At 46.4% G+C, this 23,793-nt stretch overlaps 1 long non-coding RNA gene across 9 annotated transcripts in view; it reads left to right on the top strand.

Annotated features, from left to right (window-relative positions):
* Nucleotides 1-23,793, top strand: part of Gm13791 — a 107,006-nt gene that overhangs the window by 5,528 nt on the left and 77,685 nt on the right. For 8 of the 9 annotated variants that reach the window (XR_001783401.2, XR_001783403.1, XR_001783399.1 and 5 more), the window contains exon 2: nucleotides 1,143-1,253. This is a non-coding gene — a long non-coding RNA (predicted gene 13791). Of the gene's footprint in view, nucleotides 1-237; nucleotides 685-1,142; nucleotides 1,254-23,793 lie in introns of those variants that run through there. The other variant, XR_001783405.1, reaches the window with a different exon arrangement.

Genomic DNA, 23,793 nt, shown 5'->3' with positions numbered 1-23,793 from the left:
CACCCTTCCCCCTTCCCCAGAGCTGGTAAGAAGGCTGTAAAGTGGAAGCCCTAAGCCTTGCAAACACTCACACAGGACTAGAGCTGTCTCATTTTCTAGGCTCACAGTGACGTCCCACTAAGGACAAAGACAGAGACTGGGAAAAGGAATGTGGGGGGAACAAGGAGAGAGATTGGGGAACCTGGGGTATGGCAGGGGCTGGCTGATGTACTGTGGCTTCTGGTGTGGGGTCCTATGTTCTGGTGGGTTGTATTTACAGCTCACATTGATTACCTGATCTGATCAGCAGAGACCTTACCTCCTACATAGCTGAGGACACAAGGACACTAAAAACCTTGCCAGCCTCCTGAGGCCACACTCCGTGTTTGCTGATTCCAAGTCCTGTCTTCCAGGGACCAACGACAGCAGAGGTTGCTGCTAGGGCACGAGGCTCACAACAAGGAGAGCGTGTATGCTTGTGAGGGAGGGAAAATGAGAATTTGTCCAGGAAGGTGACTGTCTTAGCTCTAGGAAACTGAGCTGTTTGGTGTTTTTCATTATGAGGAAGGTTTCCTCCACTGAGGACTAGATGTTGTTTGTGGGCTCTCGGGGTGCTGGGCACTTCTGAGAAGGGGCTCGGCAGGATTTAATCCTCGGCTTCCAGGCAGCTGATGATTCCAGCAGCTCTTGTCTGTCTCTGCTCAGGTGTGATCATTGTCTGGGTCCCCCTTCTCCTCCCACTAATTTATCACTTACCCACCGCACAGAGCCCCACCCAGCACTTCGTGCCTTAGAACGGTTGTTTTTCTACACAGCGTGATTCTGTAGGTTGTCTGGGCTCAGCGAGGTGGTTTCTGCTTAGCAGTCTTCTGGGACTGCAGTTATCCAGGGGTCCAGCTGGTTTGGGCTGTGCAATGGAGCACTCAATGGCAGCAGCTGGTGCTGGGCCACCACAGGAAGCACTCTGAAACCTCAGCAGGCACCCTTGGTTCTCCTCTGCATGGCGTCTCTCTGTGGCCCGAGCATCTCCCAGCATGGCAGCCAGCTTCGAAGAGGAAGAAAACCCCGACTGCCAGTTCTCCTAAGGGATGGGTACAGGAGAAAAATCATTTCTTTGCTCAAAGTAATATGCTTGTTTTTCTAATTCTTTCAACATCTACCAGAACGGATGTTTCTGAAGCCTGCATTGGACCCTGACTGTCACAGACATAAACTCTCAAAGGTTCTCCGTGGATGGACCCCAGGAGCAACTCAGATGCAAACACTGCCACAAGGTTGGTCCTGCTTCTCTTCAGGCATCCCTAGTAGGCTGCAGATTCATTCATTTATTCAAAAATTAGAGGCTGCATGTTACTCATGACTGCACACAGCAGGCACTCAATAATTGTTAAGTAACCCACGTGATCATCTCCCTAGGGGTTCTGGCAGCTTGCAGGGAGTTCCATTTTCGAGATCACCTCCATTTTATTACATTGACTTTCCCACAGTTATTACTTGTGTGCTTGCTCTACATTACACCAGGAATAATTTCCTATTAAGCTCCATTTGTTTACAACTATGAACTGTACTTCTTGAACACCCACCCTACCCCCATCTCCTGCGTTCTATTTAGCAGCCTCTCTCATCAGAACCTCCCTGGGAGGTTCTTTTGGCTCCTGAGCTTGGCATTGCTAAACATTCTGGAGAGACGAGAGGCTTAATTAAGGCAGCTGGCTGCAGGTCTCCCAGGCCTGAGCTGCTCCCCTGGGAGACTCTTAATGCCACCAGTCAGAATAGAATCTACTGAAGACATGGATGGAAGGAGGAGGAAGAGCACTTAACACCAGAAAATGTCTGATGGACATCAGACACCTGCCATGTGGTCCATTGTTGCTATGGTTACTGGGATGCTAGCAGCTGCAGTGGCCCCCAGCCTAGGAAGAAGAGTTTACTTCTCATCTCTTTCATATGCAATGAACCTATTAGAGAGCCAAGAGTGGAGTCCAAGACAGATGAACCCCAGGGGTTGTCAGGATGCTGGGATGCCTTTGCTAGCCAACCAGACAGGCCTCACACACACCATCAAAGGGATAACTTACACTTCCTGTGACTGATATCTGAGAAATGGTCTTTAATGAAAAGGCATGGCTGGGTTTCTTTGACAAATGAAATCATGTGGTCTGATAAAAGTGGTTGACAGAGTCATCCTGGAAGAATGGATGAGACAGTGAAGAGGCTGGTGGATAATTGGGAATATTCTGGCTGCCAGGCTTCCAAGGTCAGACAAGAGCAAGATGGTGGGGGGGGCAGGCATTTTAAGCAGAAGAAGGCTCTCTATGGGCTGCTCCCCAACCTCTGGATGAAATGCCTTCATTGTTATCTTGATATATGTGTGGATGTTTAAATAGTCACTCTAGTCTAATAAGGAAGAGTCACTCCCAGTCTCTAAGATCCAGAAAGGCTTTCATCCTGGAGAAAAAAAAAATTCAAATACACCATGGGGTAGCTTCTGAGAATTCTTCAAGCCACAATCTCATCATAGGATGCAATTACAAAGACCAGAACACATAGATCAGCCAACCTCCCTGGTCCCCTGTATGCAGTTACGGGAAGCCATGACTGGAGGCTGCACAGAGGCTGCATCCAGTATCATTGTTTCACAGTAGTAATTTTTAAAATTATTATAAGGAATGCATTAGAAAATGCTTATAATAGTAAGTGCAGTAAATACATGAACCAGTGATAGTGGCTCGTTGCTTTGACCAAGTATTGTCATGAACACAACTCTATGCCCTGTGATTTTCTATAACCCATGGTATAGTATGTCTGTTCTCGCAAGGCTCTCTAAGGGCTGTCCTTAGACAAGTGTTCTAAGACAGGAGCATGGCCATAGACAAGTGAGGACTGCATCACGGCCACACCAGGTTAGCACCATTCTCATCTTATGGAGCCAAAATCAAATGTGCTGCATCTCATTGACCACACTCTCCCTGTAATAAAACACATGACAGTGTAAAGAGTCAAATATGAGTGACCATGGCCCAGGAACACGGATTCAGGTTGCCCTCAAAATGTGGTAACTATTTCATGATTTAAAAAAAAAATGGTAACAGAACAAAATAGTCAAGTCACTTAGACTTTTCCTCAGTGGAACCAGCAGCTTTGTAGGTTTTAGCAAAGCAGGTGTGGTGGTTTGAATGAGAAATGGCTTCCATGGGCTCACATATTTGAACATTTAGTCCCCAAGGTAGGGTCTTATTGGAGGAAGTATTTCACTGAGACTGGCTTTGAGGTTTATAGTCTTGCCCCACTTCCTGTTCTGATCCTTCTGCTTCTGGTGTGTGGATGAGACGTGACTGTCCAGTTTCCTGTGGTGTGCAGATGAAATGTGACCATCCAGCTTCCGGCTCTGCCACACTATGCCTTCCCTGGAGTTACGGACTCTAACCCTCTAAAACCCGTAAGCCAAAATAAAGGCTTACTTAGTTGCTTTTGATCATGGTATTTTATCCCAGCAACAGAAAAGTAACTCAGACCACACTCTTTGGTACAGGCTCCAGATGCCATCTGATGGTGTGCTCAGCTTTCGAGTTGCTAGAAGCTAGTGGATTGTTGATACATCCCAAAGGATTTATACCAGATAGTCCCAGAATGTCAGGTCAGACCCAGTAGTGGGCCACACACATGACTGTTAGGAAAGATAATTGCCTCTGGGCCCGCAACAGCTTAAAAGTCCTAGTTAGTCAATCTGCAGTGCAGACAGCTGGTGCAACAGCTTGGTTTGGTTTGGTTTGGTTTGGTTTGGTTTGGTTTGGTTTGGTTTGGTTTGGTTTGGTTTGGTTTGGTTTGAATTTTGTTTTTTTGTTTTCTGGGAACTTTGGTCCACAGCGCCCCCAGCTGACCAAGCGTCTCATTTGCATGAGGCCAAATATTGTGTGTGTGTGTGTGTGTGTGTGTGTGTGTGTGTGTGTGTGTGTGTGTTCTGTGGCACTAGAAAGGCTTGTTCCTAGTATCTGCTAAATCTGAAGCCGGAGTGCCAGCAGGAAGGTGGTCCCAGAGAGAGGGGAAGGGGAGGGGGAGGGGAAGAGGGAGAATTAGTGGGAAAAGCCACTAAGGAAGAGATGCCTGGACCACATCAAATTTTAACAGCCATTATGACTCAGATCTGGTCTTTCCTCCTTTCTTCCTTCCCCTCCCATCCTGTCCATCCTCCACTCCTCCCCTCCATCCTCCCCTGTTCTGTAACTGACATAACGCTTACATGTGATGTATACTAGTATTATACCCACAGAAAAAAACAATCAAGAACACAGTATGGGATGAAGATATAAAGGGATGAGGGAAACAGGCTTTTTAAACAACCAAAAGCCATATTTTAAACTAGATTAATCACACGTTTCTCTCTGCATCTACAGCTCCTTGTACTAAAAACAAAAAAGTTTAACGTTTGATGGTAGAATTATAACTTTACGAGAAGTGCTAGTTTTAGTTTTAGGAAAGATTAGTCTTCAATACCTAAACCATTGTAATTCCTCTTTGTGACTAACAATTTCATTTGTTCTATTATTTTGGTTACATCAGATTCATTTTGGGGAAGTGAATAGAAACTCATGTTAGAGAAGAATACAGGTGACAGCATAGTATATTATCACTTTCAGTTTCTTTTTAGCAAAATATATTTTCAATCTCTCTCTCTCTCTCTCTCTCTCTCTCTCTCTCTCTCTCTCTCTCTCTCTCTCTCTTTGTCTCTCTCTCTCTCTCCCTCTGATGGTTCCTTGAAATTTTCCCTTATAAACTTTAGAAATATTTTCCTAAAATAATTATAGTTCCATAAAAATCAAGGAAAGCAATATTTAAAAAGCAGAAAACACGGACATCATGTATTCAATATCTGGCAGTTATAAGTACAGCATGAAACATGGCACATTTCTGTGTCATCTTAGAACAGATAACCCTTTTACCATTGAAGTCTTGGTATAATGGGCATTTAGAAACCACCTTTGCTCAAAGCAATGACTTCTCATTCAGGGCAGAATGCAACCAAAATGCTGGTTTAAAGTTGGACATTTCTGTCTCCTCCCAGTTTACCATTTCCTTTACATTTGGGTTATCAGTTTAATAATTTAATGGGTATCTATTTACATTAGTTTATTCCTCTTCAAGGCTGAAGGCTCAGAGATTAATTATTGTTGCAAGTGTGCTTACAAGGAAGAGGGGATTTAAATAATATTTAAGATGTAATATAAGAGACACCAGTATCATTTGTAAATATGACATTTTTAAAAAAAATCTGTAAGCTTGAAGCAGGCAAGTATAGGCTAGCAGTTTAGTTTTATAATGACCTTTAAGATAAATTAGATCTAAATTTTCAGAGTTGTATTTAACTTAGGCTTGAGAAAATAAGGACCTTGAAAACACTGTTTTTCAAAAATGGTTAGAAGTCAAAATTATACTCAAAATGCTTACATTCACATGCATGCATGCACATACACAAACATACATGCATACACGTTCATGCATGCATGTATACTTATGAATGCGCGCGCGCACACACACACACACACAATCTTAAATTACACATGCCAAGAACAGTAATGCTAGTGCACAATAAATTAAAAACGTAAGCTGCAGTGTCCACAGATTTTGTTGCTCAGTCATCAGTTTATTTTAAAGGTAGAATCTTGTCTCACAATGTCTTAGACACAAAAGTGACCCATAAAAATGATCATGCAAACAGTGATCATTAACACACATGACGTGACATCAGTAAATCGGAGTGTCTTGGGAAGATGGAAGGTTTCAGTGCTTTGAGATGAAACAAAGGCTGAATGTCTCACAGGGAGGTTTGTCAAGCCGACCCTGGGGAGTAACTGAAGCTGTCTCAGGCTACTTTGTGGACTCTTCTTTCTTTCTCCACTCCTTTCTCCCACCCTTTCAACCCCCTAACCCTAGACAGGAGAGAAGAAAAGATAGAGAGGACAGGGGGCGACATTATCCTTAAACCACTTCCTGTGGCTTAGAGGAGTTGAGTTCCTTGGGGCAAGTTTGATCTTCACATTCAGGATATCTAATTTCTTCTTGTTTCTTCTCTGTGTGTGACTATTTAACAAACCACAACCAACAGCAAACAAGCCACAAGCAACACCCCACCCCACCTCTAGGAGCCCTGCCATTCATATACCCTCTGAAAAGTTCCCAGAAATCTCCATGTCACACAATCACAGAAACTACCTGCTTCTGGCAAAATCACACCCCTGCTAGAGCATGAGGCAAATCACACTCACCTGCTGTGGACAGTCTGAAGCAGCCCCATATTCCACACCTGGGATTAGAATGAAAACATATTCTTATAACATTTCTCTCTCTCTGTGTGTGTGTTTTAAGAAATCAAACTCCTAAAACTGTCACTACAAGTAACCATCCCTATTCCATACCCGCACAGCAGGGTGTGGGGGCAGGAGGTGTTTCACAGCTGCAAAGCTTGTCCTGGAATAGACTGCTAGCTAGCATCTTCTGCTAAAGACAAAGAGGAAGAGGTATGGTCAGGGAAGGCAAAGTGAGAGGAAGGAATTGAAAATTACATTTCTCAGGATTTAGCTCTGGCACAGCCTCTAGAAATTTCAAATTAATTTCCTTTTCATCTTTAACATCTCTTATTAACTTAAATGTAGTTCCCAAGGCACCCTGGGAGCTTCCACAGTCCATCACTGAATCCTACCCCAGTGAAGAAGCCCAGTAGATCTCAAAGGACAATGACAGTTCAAGCGAGCTGCTTATTCCTATGACCCCAACTGCAGCAGGCCCACCCCTGAAGCAAAGCTGCCTGGGTGGGTGACTGGTCACACACATCAACACATGACTGAGCCAAGCAGAGGCTAGAGGAACCTCCCCACTGAGCCCAGCCAAGTGCCACCCGCAGAACTCAGAGTTCCATTAAGTAATAAGCTGTTCAGTTTGGGAGTATATGTTACATACCAAGAGCTAACTGACATAAACAAAGAGATGATTGATATCCTATCATTCTTGGGTTCATGTTAAGACAGGCAACACACCCCCTCCCTTTTTAAAAATTGTGTATCTTTTATTTTACTTTCTGTATGTCTGTTTGCCACTTGTGTGCCTGGTCCCTGTAGAGGTCAGAAGAGGGCATCAGAACCCCTGGAATAAGGCAGCTGTGAGAAACTATGGGGATGCAGGACACCAAACCTGGGTCCTCTGCAAGAGTAGCCGGTGCTATAACCACTGAGCCATCTCTCCAGCTCCGAATACTCTGTATTGTTAAGTAACCCAGAGCAGAGTCTTTAAGTTGCATGATTAATGCCTTTGATTATTTTTCTTACTGACCAGGGGAAGCCTTACAAACAAATGCACAAGATCTTTTGGATCCCAGCATTGTGGAAGTGAACAGCATCGCTTCCCAGAACTGGCCTCCACTGGTCCGGCTTTCTAGCTTAGTCCTAGCTCCACATGGCTATGGCCCCACCCGATGCCTCAGTCTGTTCGATGATGCTCATAGCCCACAGCCCACACTCTAATTGACATCACCTTTCTCCCCTTACCCCTGTCTCTCACCTACCTAGGGATAGCTGATTTCATATCCAGACCTTTTAATATCTGTTGATATCATTATCAAAACACATGTTTTACTTGTACAACCCCTATGGAAGTCAATCTGGCAGTTTCTCAGAAAATTGGAAATATTTCTACCTGAATACCTAGGTATACCACTCATGGGCATATACCCAAAAGATGCCCCACCATACCACAGGGATACATGCTCCACTATGTTCATAGCGGCTTCCTTTGTAATAGCCAAAAACTGTTAACAACCCAGATGTCCTTTAACTGAAGAACAGATACAGACAATGTGGTACATTTACACAATGAAATACTCAGCTATTAAAAAACTAGGACAGCATGAAATTTTCAGACAAATAGATGTAACTAGCAAATATCATCCAAGGACATGCATGGTTTGCACTCACTGATAAGTGGATACTAGCTTTTAAGTACAGGATACTGAAATAACAAGGCAGGCCAAAGCAAGGATGCCTGGATTTCACCCAGAAGGGAAATGAAACAGTCATTGGAGGCAGATGGAGGTGGGAACTGAGCAGGGAGGAGATTATCTCTAGGACCCAGAGACCTGGGATGGGGGAGACTGCCGGGAGTCTGTGGGGGTGACTCTAGCTGAGACTCCTAGCAGTGGTGGATATGGAACCTGAAGTAGCCACCTCCTGTAGTCAGGCAGGACCCCAAAGGATGAGGACACCAAACTACCCACAAAACCTTGGACCCAAAATCCTGCTTACAAGACATGCAGGGACAAAGATGGAGCAGAGACTGAGGGACTGGCCAGCTGATGACTGGCCTAACTTGAGACCCATCCTATGGGCAAGAAGCAACCCCTGACACTCACTGTTAATGATACTCTGTAATGCTTGCAGACAGGAGTCTAGAATAACTGTCCTCAGAGAGGTTCCACCCAGCAGCCGACTGAAACAAATGCAAAGACCTACAGCCAAACATCAGAAGGAGCTCTGGGAGTCTCGTGGAAGAGTTGGGGAAAGGATGGAGGGACCCAGAGGGGACAGGAACTCCATGGAAAGATCAACAGAGTCAATTAACCTGGACATTTGGGGGCTCCCAGAGACTGAACTATCAACCAAAAAGCATACCTGAGCTGGACCTAGCCCTCCCCTCCATATATAGCAGATATACAACTTGGTCTTCTAGAGCAGGGACTGTCCCTAAATCTGTTAGACAACAGGGTCTGTGGATCGGGTTCCCATAACTGGCTGCCTTGTCTGGCCTCAGTGAGAGGATGAGCCTAGTCCTGCAGTGACTTGATGTGCCAGGGTGGGGTGATACCCAAGGGGTCCTCCCCTTCTCAGAGGAGAAGGGGAAGGGGGACTGAGTGAGGAGGGACTGGGAGGAGGGGGACCGTGATTAGGATGTAAAGAGAATCAATAAAATAGTTAATGAAAAAAAAAAAACCCAACACAACATAACCCCACATGTTTTAATTAATTGAGAAGTCAACCAACAAACGAGAAGTCTGGAGCATTTGTTTGATGGAACCCAAGATGGGTGCTTTGCCCAGATCCACTGGGTCATTGGTGCCTTTAGAGTTGCTAATGAATTAGGGTGAGTTATTCATAAAAGTCGGAGAGATACTCCAACAGGTAAGAGCCCTTACTGCTCTTCCGGAGGATCTGAGTTCTGTTTCCCAGTACCCATATCAAGTAGTTTACAATTGCCTGTAACTCCAGATCTGAGAAGATCCAATACCTGAGCTGGACCTAGGCTCCCCCACCACAGATAGCTGTATATCTGCTATATATGTGGGAGGGGAGCATAGACCCAGCTCAGGTATACCTCTTTGGGCAACTGTACTCGTGTGCACAAATAATAGTAACAAAAACAACAGGCTGGTGAAAATTCCAGCATTCTAGGACTCTGCCCTCAGACTCCAGGCAAATCTGCTTGTTCTCCCTTTACTGTAGAACAGGGGACAGACCAGGAACCACAAAGGAGGCTCCGTGGGTGTGCTCCGGAGGTGAGGCTGACAGTCATTAAGTGCTTCTTCCTACCTGTCGGAGCTTTCTGTCGGTACTAATCCCATTACGTAAAATCTGAGAAATCTGAGGAGAATGGCAGCTCTTGCTAGAGGGGGTGGGGGCAAAACAATGCAACGGTGATTCAGATTAAAATAAAAGCTTAGGGCGTGGGTGTCATTGTGACTGATTTTTGAAGTGCGATGCACACAGTGCATAGGTCCTAAGCATGTCACAGCTGGATCCTATAGTGTGGGAACCCATGTTTGCCAGATCAGAGATCAGTATTCTCTCCCCAGGGGTTCTTCAGGTTCTGTGTCAAAGACGCCCCTATTTTAGAAATAGTTTTAGACAGAAGTTGTTTCTTGAATGAGGAAATGCTTCCCCCTAGAGGCCATCATAGGAATTGTTCCCTCTCTGCATCTGCTGCAAGCCTAGTGTCCTCTAAGCAGTCTTCAAGGACCTGATACATCTGAAATCACCATCTCTCTGCTTCATCCTCCCCATCTCTTGCCCCATCACCTCCTGGTCCTCTTTCCTGTATTTTTTTTCAAGCGTTTGAGCTTACACTATTTAATCTTCCACAGCGCACTGCTTATCTGTCTTGTTTATCTTGCTGAGTATTCTCTGGAAATAAGGCCTTAGGAAGACAGGGAAAAACGGGTCTGTGCTGTTCATTGGTGTGTTCTCAGCCCCGAACAGAGCCAGGCATACTACATCCTTCTAAAATGACACCAACTGTCACTGACAGCCCCTGTGCCATCCCTGTCCAGGATAACTGATTCCCTGACGGACTCTGAACAGACTTTTGTAGGTTTCCCTACTGCTTCCCACTTGTGGAGGGGGCCACGGATCTCCCTGGTTTGTGTCTGTTCAGCGGTCAGGCAGGCTGAGATCAGCGTCGTGCTTTTGTCTAGAAGGAAGTGGCCCCAGTGAACCTGAGTCCCACAGGGAAAGCAGCTGGGAAGCCTTAACCGTCCTAAAGGCTAAGCTCAGTGTCTGAAAATGGTGAGGCGGCTATGCAGTGGACACGGAGGTTCAGCCTAATGCGCGTCACGTGATGCGCACTGGCCTTGGAATGATTTCTGTCCTTTAAAACAGCATTGTAGAATGTGAATCAGGTGCTTTCTGGGTGCAGGAGGGAGTCTAGTCACAGTGATGGGTGGAGTAGAAAACAAAGGACAGGCTGCTTTGGTGGAGGAGAGTGAGGGCAGAGTCGCTTGGGCTAGCCTCGTCACCTCCCACCCACCTCTCCGAAGCACCAATGGCTCGGTTCTCTGAAGTATGTATGAGGCTCCTGATGGTAGTTTGTGCCCTCATTTTACAGGGGCGGGGGTAGGGAGGCATTTTACAGATGGGGACATGGGGTATACGGGGTTGGGGGAGGGTTTACTGCAGCAACCAGCTAGCCTCTCCCAGGGGGAATGCTCTCAGAGCTTTGCCAGCGTTCCTTGTCTCTGGACTCCACGTTATGCTGATAAAATGTCCTCCTGAGAGGTTCCAATTATGTAGAATCCAATGGCCTCCTGGGAATCTTGCTTCAGCAGCTGGGGGAGGGGCGGAGGGGGGAGCGCAGGTGTGTGTGTGTGGGTTCTCCACGCTGGCAGCTGCTGTCCGAGTGCTTTCTGATGGCTTCCTCGGAATCATGTGACTGCCACCAACCATGTGAATCAGCCTATGATCCAGCCCTGAGGACCCTGTGCCACTCTGGCTTGGGACCCCTCCTCTAAGATGTGGTGACAGGAATCAGATTTGTGTACAGGCACAATTCATACTGACCCATCTCAGACATTTATCCCCTTGCCAATCTACACAGTCATGTTCGATACACACTCATTTAGCAGGGACTTATGACAGTTTGGGGATGTGTCAGTCAACAAACCAGACAGTGGAGACGGCTTAGGGAGTAAAGGATTTGCTTCACAAACGTGAGGACCGGAGTTCAAATCCCTAGGACTTATGTAAAAATCGGGCACAGAGGTGCATGTCTGCAACCTCAGCACCACAGGGCAGAGACAGGTGAAATCCTGAAGCTCACTGGTCAGCCAGCCTAGCCAATCAATTGTGATTATAAAAAGATAAGGAAGTATTAAGATATGTTCTATGGGGGTATGGTGTATCTATGTATCTATCCGTAAATATATCTATATATCTATGAACCTATCATCTATCTACCTGCCTACTTACCTGCCTACCTATCCAGTATGTATCAATGTTTATAAGTATGTATGTGTGTATGTGCATCTATCTATCTATCTATCTATCTATCTATCTATCTATCTATCTATCTATCACCTATCCTGTTGTCCCTGTCTTTTGAGAGCGAGCCCTAAGTACTACAGTGGTACACATTACTTACTAACTGGTGAGCTTATCTCATGACCAAGGACGAGGACAGGCTTTTTCTTAGAAAACTCTTTAGTGCCGGGTTGCAGGGCAAGTCCACCTCAGCAGTTACTGTGGCCTCAACAAACAGAACCCACCAGATTCTATACTGACCTTCAGATGTGTGCTCTCCCTTGCCAAGGTCCCTGCCCTCTCTTATGAAGGGGGTGATGATTCCTGTCTGCCTAAAGAACTGTCCAAGTGAGTTGGTGAATGCCATTATTCTTGGGGAACCAACGGCAGCCTTCTGTGATACTTACACAGTTAACATTGTGGTGGTCCATCCTTTTGTTTGACCTATTTAGAAGGTAGCTTCCTTTCCTTTTCCTCTCCCTCCCTCTCCTCCCCCCTCTCTCTGAGAAAAACTATCACTAAGCCTTTGTTTCTTTGGAAAACAAAACTAAGGAAAGTGCCCAGAGCTGCCCAGTGTCCCCTGCTCCCCTGCTGCAGGAGAAGGCTTGGCAGAGTTCTGGTTTCTGTGGGACTGTAGAACTGGGTGGCTTTCTTACTCCATGTTTGTTTAGTGCTTTGCACCCATGGAGGGCCATGAGATTTCCAGCTGAGCTTAATTGTTATTGATGTTTAGTGAGCCATAAAACCCCAATTTCCTGGTTGCAACCCCTTCCCCAGCTATAAATGACCCATTTGCAGCAGCCTATAAACTGGTGGGTCCCAGTTCCATTCCCAAAGCCTGGAGGGTTTTCAAACATCAAAGTCTCTCCCCATCCTTTGCCTCGTTGGTTTCTCTGGCCGGCCCCATCCCAGTGCTTCCTGAACTAGCTTCTCCACTGAGCAGGGACCACAGCAGCAGCGCTGTGTCCCAGAAATGGTTGAGAGTCCATGCTGGAAGCCTGTGGCTCAGGGACCTGATCCCACCCCCACCCCCACCCCCACAACAGAGTTCCAGGGGCCCTGTATGAGAACAAAGGGACAATAAGAGCCACAGGCAGGAATAAAGTCTCCTCTACTGACCAGGCCTGGCCGAAGCTGCACCCTGTCACCCACACTTCCTGTCTGTACTCATGCCCCTTACACCCACAGCCTCCATGGTAGTCAGTCCTGTTTCAACTTTTCCCAACAGGTAGGACACTAGCAACTACTTTAACAGACACTAGTCTAGGAACTCCTTGTGCTTCAACTGTCCCAGCAACCAGCACCCCAAGGGGAGTGAGCATGTCTTATCCTCCCTGTCCCTCCATAAACCCAACTAGGTGCTGACCCAGGTGCTCCATGCCTGACCCTCTCTTCTCTGCTTTCCAGGGTCTCACTATGAAGCCCAGGTGGGTCTCAAACTCTCAATTCTCCTGTCTCAGCCTCCTGAGTGTTGGCACCCACACACCTTGCTGTTCCATGTCTTCCCGAGGAGATAAGATAGAAAGGTCAGGCAAGGAAGAGCCAAGCCAGAGAGAGCCCAGTGGATTGGAGCACAGCCAATGGTGGCTTGAGTCCTCTTCATTTCCTATCCTATATATGTCTCTGGGGACACAATAAAGAGAAAGTCTGACAGGAAGTCAGGAATGACTCTAGGCAAGCCTCATTGTTCTTTCTTTCTCTTACCCCTTTTTATTTTTTTATTTTTTGGTTTTTCGAGACAGGATTTCTTTGTATAGTCCTGGCTGTCCTAGAACTCACTTTGTAGACCAGACTGGCCTCGAACTCAGAAATCCACCTGCCTCTGCCTCCCAAGTGCTGGGATTAAAGGCATGCGCCACCAGGCCCGGCTCCCCTTTTTATTTTTTTATTAAGGGTTGCTTATTTATTTGGCGTATATGTATGTGCTGTGGTGTATGTGTGGAAATCAGAAGACAATTTTTGGGAGCTGGTTCTCTCTTTATACCATATGAGCTCCATGGATTGAACCTGGGTTGTCAGGTTTGGGGACAAGCTCCTGCCCACACTGAGCTACTCACTGGCCCTTAGACAGCCATGGTCAGAGGCTCAGTTCCCCTCCCGTTAAGGAAGGTATGGAGTTGCTATAGTTTTCTGTGTCCAAGATACTAACAAAGAATCCACAGTGACAAGCACTGGGCTTTATTGGTTCACATTTTGGGCTGATAATAGTTATAAGGTCATGAGAGCCCTGCCGTCTGGCCGTGGTAGGTACCAGATATTTGTCTATGGCTGGCAGATGGAGATCTTGCTCACACTGCTGTCCATGCCTTGCAGAGCACCTTCATTCTTTGGGAGTGTGGTGGTTTGAATATGCTTGGCCCAGGGAGTGGCACTATTAGGAGGCATGACCTTGTTGGAGTTGGGGTGGTATTGTTGGAAGAAGTGTGTCACTGTGGGGGTGGGCAATGAGACCTTCCTCTTAACCACGTGAGAGCCAGTCTTTTAGAGATCTTCAGATGAAGATGTAGAACTCTCAGCTCCTCCTGAACCATGCCTTGATGATAATGGATTCAACCTCTGAACCTGTAAGCCAGCCCCAACTAAATGTTGTCCTTATAAGAATTGCCTTATTCATGGTGTCTCTTCACAGCAATGCAAACCCTAAGATAGAAGTTGGTACCAAGAACTGGGGTATTGCTGTGATAGACCTGACCATGCTTTTGTTTGGAGGAACATGGATTTGGGGACTTTGGAAAGCAGTGGAATGCTTTGAGTGGAGCTTAATGGACCAACCAAGTAGAAATATGGAAGACATTGATGCTGAGGGTGATTTGAATTGTGCAGACCTGACCCAAGATGTTTCAATGGAGAAGGATTTTAGTATGTGGCCTAGAGACTGTTCTTATGATAGTTTGGGGAAGAATATGGCTGCTTTTTGTCATTGACTTAAGAATCTGCTCCTGGCTTCCTTTGGCTGAAGATACAGAACTCTCAGCTCCTTCTCCAGCTCCATGCCTACTTGGACGCTGCCTTCCTGCTATGATGATAACGGGCTACATCTGTAAGCCAGCCCCAATAAAATGCTGTCCCTTGTAAGAGTTGCCTTGGTCATGGTGTCTCTTCATAGCAATGAAATCCTAACTAAGACAGGGAAGCTCCATCCAGGAAAAGTTAGATCTGTGACTTCCACAGAAACAAACTTCAGGATGTTCTGAAGTTGTTGACTTTACCCATACCCAGGATTGAGGACCTTCCTTTTCTTCCCATGTCCCCATAACTTCCTGTCCTTCTATCCCACCTCAGTGGAGGTAACTGGACACCATAGGAGTGGGGGAGGAGTGAGGGAGGGGTGCTGGGTGTAGTTATCATGCAGAGCTTCTTACCTGGGACAGCAGAAGTGAGCACATCAGTGTTTATCTTGCAGGCCTTCAATCCCTGTCACTAGTGTCCTTTGGCACCTTAGACACCCAGTGACAGCCACCTCCCCCACCTGATGGCCCTTCCTCATCAGTCTCAGTGATGACAACATTTCACAGGGGCACACCAGGAACTTCACATCTGAATGCAAAGGTTAACAGTAAGAGGTCCAGACAGAGCAGTGGGACCTCTGATGTTACTGTATCCACAGAAGAGCTGCCTGCAGTGGCCTTTCTGGAGATGGGGGAGGAGACTAGCTGTACTCACCTCCATAGGATCAGGAGGAAGTGGGGAGGCCGTGTTGTTCCTCCCAAGCCCAGCAGCTCTCCAATGGGACTCATTCCACTTTGTGGGCAGTGAGTTCTACTCTGCCTTAAGAAACAAGGGACAGAAAGCCATCCCAAGGCAGTTTAACCAAACCAGAGAGCTGTTAGATTCACCATCCAGCCAACAAAAGATGCAGGCAGGATTAGTTTGAGGGCCTCTTAGGTCCGAGAACTCAATTGTGACTGAAGTCTTTTCTTTCCTCCTCCCTACATTTCTGCTTACCTCCGGGGCCCATGCTGAACCGTGTGGTTTCAAAGAAAAAGAAAAGCCTGTTGTCTCTTTGACAACAGTGTCTAGTTGGCTCAGCTTGTATGAAGACAGCAATGAGCTATGCTGAGTCCCTAGGGCTGAGATTGCATAGCTGAGTTCTACATAGGGACCAAAGGAGCCAGAATGTTCACAGAAGAGGAAGAGGTTCTTGCTAATACTGAGCCCCACAGAAGAGGTCCCAAGATCTGAGCAGGGGCTCAGTGTCTGTTCCAGTGTGGGCAGCTGCTTCACATCACAGGTGTCATCTCCACTGACTTCATTTCCAAAGCCAGACACAGGAGTGTGAGGCAAGTGGACCATGCCTCCAGACAGAACTGGTAAGGTCCAGCAGGTTCAGACCCCAGGGGATCTCAGATTCAAGAGCAGCAGGATTAGAGCCAACTCCCTGCCAAACTACTTGATCTGGAACATGTAACCATGACACCCCACTGAGAGGACCATGGTAATCAGTCCCATAACATAAAAACTTAGAATTCCTCATGCAATTGAGGTACCTAGGTAGGCCCTGAGTGTTTAGCCAATGAGCTTCCCTTCCTGGGCATTCCTTCCCAAAAAAGGTATTTAATCCCTGGTTCACCCTGAATAAGGTGTATACATTCACATTTGCCATCATATAAAATAGTTTGGTCAAGCAAGGACCTTCTTTTCATCAAGAGTTGGGGAGTGGGGGGTGTAGCTTTGTTATAAAGAGCCTCAGTCTCCTAGACAAGGCCTTCTCTTCTTCCAGTCCCTCTCTATTCTTGGCACTCACTTTGAGCCAAACCTGGTTCTGAACTCTGCCTTCTCCTTCCTGCCTGGCACTTAAATGCCCTGAGAGGACCCTCAGACCCCTGTTCCCAACTCCCAAGGGGTGCTTGGGTACACAAGAGACTAAGGAGCCACGACAACCATCGCAGAGCCTGCTGCTTCCTACCCGAGAAAGCAAGGACTGACAAGCACTACAGACTGTGTTGTGCCTCCCCGAACAGCTTGCCAGACATGCAGCTTAGCCTAGGAGCTCTGAAGCAAGCAAGCCATTTCCCCCTTCCTAATCTCTGGTTCCATTCTGGCATGTGGTTCAGCTTTGGTAGGCTGAGATGGCTACTGGATAATTTCTTACTACAGATAAGCAGGCCGTTGTGTCAGAAACCATTCCTTCCCATGTCAACAAGGACACATAGTTAGTACCTTTGAAGTGGCCTGTGGACATCTGGAGAAGCAGCTATATACCTGAATGTCACACCTCTCTCTGACTCTATCTCCTGGTATCTCACCCTGTCATTCCTATAGCCTGTCCCAACAAGACAGTGAGCTTCTCTACTCGGGCAGTTTGCTTCCCATAAGCACTCGCTTCTTGACTATTCATTGCATAGCCTGGAATTCACACTGCAGCCCAGGCTGCCCTTGAATACATGGCAATCCTCCTGCTTTAGCATCTAGAATCCTAAGATGGAGTCACCATGAGTCACCATGCTAGCTCTTTCAAAAGTTTAAAAGTTTGTATTTCTCATTTAGGCCAATCCTTCACCCAGAGCCCTGCTGTTCCTGTGTTTGGTGGGAGGTGGAGATCTGAGCATATTTTTCTACAAGGAACACCAATTGTCAACACATCATGGATTGGCTGCCAAACCCTTCCATACTGGCTTGCAATGCTCCCTCTGGCAGTGAGGCGCCTCGTGTGGGCATGTGGTCTTCTTCTGGTTCTGAACTCTGCTCTGTCTTGTTAGTTCATGTGTCCACCCCTGCTCAGCAGCACACAGTCTTCATCACATTGGTTTTAAATCAAGTCTTTCTGCAACCAAGACAAGAGCTGCTAATTCAGTCCAATTGTCAAATTTGATGAGAAATCTTTTGAAGACTTTAGTTGGAATTAAATTAAATTTATAAATGGATTTGAGAAAAAGAGGCATAGTTAGGAGTTCAGATTTTTTCCATCTATGAACACAACCTATCTCTCCATTACTGGGGACTTCAATGCCTTGCAGTGAAACTTTACTCTGCTACATCAAAATCCTCTCACATCTTTTGTTAGGTTTAGCCTTGGCTTATTTACTTTTATTGCTGTATTTAAATGAAATATCACAGCTTTCCCCCCCCCCCCAGGTGCTTTGATATAGACATGTATTTTGTCTTTGTTTACTGTTCTTTTGTGAAGCAGCCTAGCCTGGTTCTCTTAGGTCTGATAATTTGTTTGCAATGGAGGTGATTTAGTTTCTTTACATTTGGCTCCCCTCCCCATTACTGCACGGCTGGGACTCACTAGTCCACCTTAAGTGAAAATACAGCAGATATTTTCCAGTCCACCTTAAGTGAAAATAAGGCAGATATTTTCTCTTAATGTAATTTCTTCTAAGGAGAAGGCTTAGTCTTTCCATTCCTTTCTCTTTCTTTCAGTTTTAGGTTTTAATTTTCTCTAAGTGGCATGCTTTAGATTTTTTTCCTTTCAGTTTCTGTCCTTGCCTTTGATTCTCTTCAAGAAGAAAACGTTTGAGGAACACTGAAAGAATGGTGGGTGACCACTGTGCACCTCTTCACTGGCATTATTAATATTTTTTCTTTAATTTGTTCTAGATTTATTTGTTTTTATTGTATGTGTACAAGTGCTTTGTCTTCATGTGTACACACATGTGCACTGTTTGCGTGCCTAGTGCCCTCAGAGGTCGGGGAGGATGTTGGATCCCCTGGAACTGTAGTTACAGATGGTCGTGAGCCACCATGTGGGGCCTAGGAATGAACCCCATTTTCTCTGTAACTGCTGAGCCACCCCTCCAGACTGTTTGTTGGTCATTAACACTGTGCTTCATGCTTCCATTTCTCTTTAACTACACACAGTTCCCTTCACAAAACACTGAAGAAAGCAAAAGACAAGTACCTACAACCTTCATCCTGAAGGTGCTGAGACAAGCACTTCCTCCCACACAGCCTCCTCCTCATAACCTAAGAACACTGATGTTAGCTCAGTAACTCCTAATGTACAATCCATATACACCATCAGCTGCCAGTCAGCCTGGAAATGTAGTGCATAGCTTTAAAAAAAAAAACACCAAAAACCAAAAAAACTGGAATCCAATCACCTATGCTCACTGTGTTTGGCTAGTGTGTCTCTTGGGTTTAGAGAGGCCACCCCCATCTCCCATGACTCTTGACTAAATGAGCTCTGTGTTGTGAACTTCATCAGTGCCGTTCTGCACAGCAGGAGCTCCTCTGGTCTTGCTGTAGTATAATGTTCCATAGCATGTGACTTCCATCACAATTATCTCCCTTCCCGGACAATGATGAGCAATGGTGGCTCTCAAGCATTTTGTCCCCAATTATTTGAGCCAGTAATAGCAGCCTTGTATGTGTCTCCTGGGAAACTTATGCTCACGGCTTGGAAAGGTGTCACTAGGTCACTGGTTAAATGTGTGCTCGACTTTAGTAGACAGGAAGTTTTTCAGTAGTTTTACACTAGTTCTCCTAGTAGCAATGGGTTAATGCTCTGTTTGCTCCAGTGTGGATGGCTTAGCTTGAGAGATTCTGGATTTATTGAATTGTCTTTATAATTGGAGGCCAGGTAGTCAAACAATGACCATCTTTGGTTCAACAGTGGAGGTGTAGAGAACTCAATAACTGCTCAGTTCAAGAAACTGGAAGCCTTAGAGCCAGGGTGCTATAGTCAGGGTTTCTACTGTTGTGATGAAACATCAAGACCATGATCAATTTGGAGAGGTAAGGGTTTATTTCACTTACTCTTCTATTATCACAGTCCATCACTGAAGGCAGTGAGGACAGGAACTCAAACAGGGCAGGGGCCTGGAGGCAGGAGCTGACACAGAGGCCATGGAAGAGTGCTGCTTACCGGCTTGCTCCAGATGGCTTACTCAGTTGGCTTTCTTGTAGCACCTAGGACCAACCACCCAAGGATGGTATCACCCGCAATGGGCTGGGCTCTCCCACTTCAATCATTGTATTGTTCTCTAGAAGAAGAGAACTGTTTACACACACGCGCGCACACACACACACACACACACACACACACACACACACACACACAAATACACATTGTGGGCCTGTGTTCCACTCTGACACTGGGGTGTGGGTGGGGCTGCGGGGCTGGGGAGGGGCAGAGAGTGGAGGCTCCCTGGCATCCAGTTGCTGCTGGGGTGCTGCACAGAGAAGTTGGGAATAAAGGATGGGGGTCTATGGGCCCAAGGCAAGACTGGACCAGGTTCTCTCAAACTCTTGGACATCTAGGTGCTGCTGAGTTGAAGGGAGCTGGGAGCAGAGTTGGGGGCCTGAGGGCTGAGGGGGAAAGGAATGGGAGCTGCAGCTTAGCGCATCAGTGATTGATCGGTAATTGGCTGTGGTTGTCTAGAAGTGCAAAGAGGCTTTCTACAGGCTGAGGCTCTGTAGGCAAAGCCCTTCTTCATCCTCCCCATGGCAGTTTCAATAGAAGAGACAGTCCATGTGTATTCATACTGTTTATTGACTGTTCATCGTGGAAAATGGATGCATACCAACTCCTCAGGGTGGACCAGAGATGAAATACCTTTTGGAGAGAGAAATGTTCAGGAAGGGAATATTATTGGCTAAACCCTCAGGGCCTCTGGATACCTCATTAGCATGGAGAACTCTGTTCTGGGCTATGTGACTGACATGGGAAGTGTGGTCTTGTGTTCTGGGCCAGGAATCTGGTAGCGAGCAGGGAGGTGCCTACCATCTCAGGTGGGTGCTGGGGACCAAGGACTCTGAACTTGCTCAACCTACCAAGTTTCCTGGCACAGTCCACTGTCCAACAATACATTTAGAATTTTATTAGAGTGGCTTACAGTCTGTGGTCCAGCTAGTCCAAAAATGGCTGTTTTACCAACAGAAGGTCCAAGAATCCAAAACTTATTCAGTCCGTGAGGCTGGATGTCTCAGCTCGTTTTCAGCATATCTAAGAATCCCAAAGAAATAGACTCTAATACTAGTGAAGGTATGGCCTTCCCAGTAATCGTGAGGTCAGGCAGACAAAGAGCAAGTGCTTCCTTCTTCCATGTTCTTTGAGTGGGGCCATATTTAAGGTGGATCTTCCCACCTCAAAGGCCAATCATTTTCTGAATCAAATTGACTTTTTTCAAATGACTAGCTCTGGTTGTTAAGATAAAGTGAGCCAGCACACGTGAGGAAGCACTGATGGAGCTCCAGTCTGAGGATGATAGCCTGGGATTTCCTGGGGTTACTGGGACAAGCTTGTGTTGAAAGGCTGAAGAACGTGGAGTGGGGTGTCCCTGGACAGTTATAGCAATACTAGGCCCATGCACTCGAGAAAACTGGAGCCTCCATGAGCTGGCTGACTGTCTCCTTCCTTCCTTCTAATAGATGGTGCTGCCCACATTCAGGGCAGGTCTGCTCCCCCAGTTACCGTATCTCGCCTTAGTTTTCTCTGGAAATGCCCCGCTGGACACACGTAGATGTGTTAATCCAATCAAGTCAACAGTGATGATTATCCATCACTCTAAGAGTTCAGCATCCTTCCACATGCCCAAGGCTCAGGTTGGGGAAAACGTACATCTTGTTAATTTTATATTGTCAACTTGACACAACCTGAAGTCATCTTGGAAGTGGGAACCTCAACTGAAAAGCTGCCTCTTCAGACTGGCTTGTGGCCACATCTGTGAGGGAATGTTGTGATATGGAAGGTTCAGGCCATAGTGGGCGGCGCCATCCCCAAGCAGGTAGGCTTGGGCTGTATAAGAAAGCCAGCTGAGCATGGGCAGAGAAGTGAGCCAGTAAGCAGTGTTGCCTCAGGGTTTATGCGGCAGGTCCTGCTTGAGTTCCTGCCCCAACTTCCCTCAGTGATAAACTACAGCCTGCAAGTGTAAGCCGAAATAAGTGTTTTGTTCTCCTAGGTTGTTTTTGGTTGCAGTGTTTATCATAGCAACAGAAAGCAAGCTAAGACAACCTTATTAAGCCATATTACTGTGCTGTTATTATTGCCTAACTTGTAAGCAGTTGATAGTCTATTTATCATTGATGACTAGCTTGATTCCACAGCTGGGTGAGGATGGGCTCTGAATGCTTCTAATATTTTACATTACTTTGAAGTTTCTTTAAATAGCCCGGCAATATGGTATTTGAGTAAATATTCTATGTGCACTTGGAAAATGTGCGGAATTTTTCACTGTGATTGAAAAGAAAAGTGTGTGTGTATGCATGTGTGTGTGTGTGTGTGTGTGTGTGTGTGTGTGTTGGTCTTCAAACCAGCTCCTGGCAGAAAGCTCCTAAAACCCTTAGAAGTTCTCAAGCAGTAGAAATACTAGTAAAATCTTTAGTCCTGACATTGGCTCGCTGACCTAGTTCCAGGCACAGAGCTCAGATTCTCTTGGAATTTCCTGGGTACTAAAAGTCATGTTTGTTCTAAAAAGGTGGGCCTTGTTGGAAAGGGGTGGGCTTTGGTGTTTCAAAAGACGCAAACCATTCTCTCTCTCTCTCTCTCTCTCTCTCTCTCTCTCTCTCTCTGCTTCCTACTTGTAGATCATATGGGAGCACCCTGCTGTTCCTGCTGCCAGCCTTTGCCTTGGTCATACTGTTTTGTCACTGCAATAGAAAAGTAACCAACACACCCCTGTGGCTCTCCACATAGCTGCTCACTGTATTCAGTACCGGCTCCCCCTCCTTAATAAGCCAGTGCATGTGTCCCCTGATTTGGTGAGCCAGTCTAGCTAACTAATAAAATCCTAAAAGAGGATTGTGGGAGACTCCAGTTTATAGTCAGGCTGGGGAGAAGTTGAGATGACTGAGTGTGCACAGCCTGGAATTTTAGGGTCTTTTTATGGGACTTATGGCAGAAACTGGACATAATCTGAGGTAACATTTTTAAAGATTGGTTATCTGCCAATACTGAGAGCTGAAGCAACAGGGGTCACGCGTGTTCTGTGCATGTTCGATGCATGCCCTCCTGACCCAGCTGAGGAGGGAGCCAAAGGCTGCTGTGTGCTGCTCACCTAGCTAAGGGTGGTGGCATGTTTAAACCCCACTCTGCTCGTGCCTGATTCACTCTGTGAGCTGCTGACCTTGGCTGGTCCACTGGCTGCTGGCCCTGGCTGGAGTCACTGGTCGGTTCAGTTGGGGGGTCTTTGTTCTTATGGTTAAGTGGCCAGTTAGTGGTTCTACTATAGGCCTTCCCCCTTTAATGCCTGTGGAGAATGAATTCCTGCCTTGTTAGCAATACAAGAAAAAAATAGTAATAACATGTATAGCACATACATTTGAATAATATGTATATAGTTGGGTTTTTTGTTTATTTGTTTGTTTGTTTGTTTGTTTGTTTGTTTTTTGAGACAAAGTCTCAGGTAGCCTGAGCTAGTCTCAGAGTTGCTAGGTAGCTTTACAGAAGGAGCAAACAATTGCAAGGTCAGGAGACTGAGCGGCTGAGAGCAGATTCTTGGACCTGCAAATAGTGCAAAGAGCTGGCTCCAGGGTCGCAGCTTTGGTGAGGCGTCCCTGGTTTTGGGGTGAGCCTTTCAGTTATGGAAAGCTGCTTTTGTGAATCCTCCCTGCTCCTGTAAGTAATCCCCCAACAGATCTGTTAGCAACCCCAGTAAAAACTCACCTGCTCACCCGCTCACCAGGTTGAACTTCGGCACAATCATTGCATTGGTCTGTTATAGATTCCTTTTCTGGAGTGATTGTGTGACTGTGTGCGTGTGCATGTGTGTGTCTCCCCAGGGAAAAGCCTGTCTCACTGCAGTGTGTGGTGCTTGAACACATGTATACAGGGGCAGGGCAAAGTGCCAGGGGTCCTGATCTGCTACTTCCTCACATCCTTCTGAGGCAGGGTCCCTCTAAACATGGAGCTAGGCTGGCAGTGAGCAGGCCCCAGCATCCTCCTGGCCATGATTCCACAAAGTGCTGTGCTCTGTTTTCCGCTGTGCACAGTCATGCTTGGCCTTTTGTGTGGGACCTCAGGACCTCAGACTTGGGCAGCAAGCACGTTACCTCCTGAGCCATTCCTCCAGTCTCAGGAAGGTGTCCAGGCACAGCCTTGACCTACAGCAGGGCTGGAGCGCCACTTTCCACCATTTATGGTACCAATCGTTTGGAG

Source organism: Mus musculus, chromosome 2, assembly GCF_000001635.26.
Source record: "Mus musculus strain C57BL/6J chromosome 2, GRCm38.p6 C57BL/6J".
NCBI classification, from domain to species: domain Eukaryota; kingdom Metazoa; phylum Chordata; class Mammalia; order Rodentia; family Muridae; genus Mus; species Mus musculus.
The sequence above is the reverse complement of the archived record's forward strand: the minus strand, read 5'-3'. Positions and strand labels throughout refer to the sequence as shown.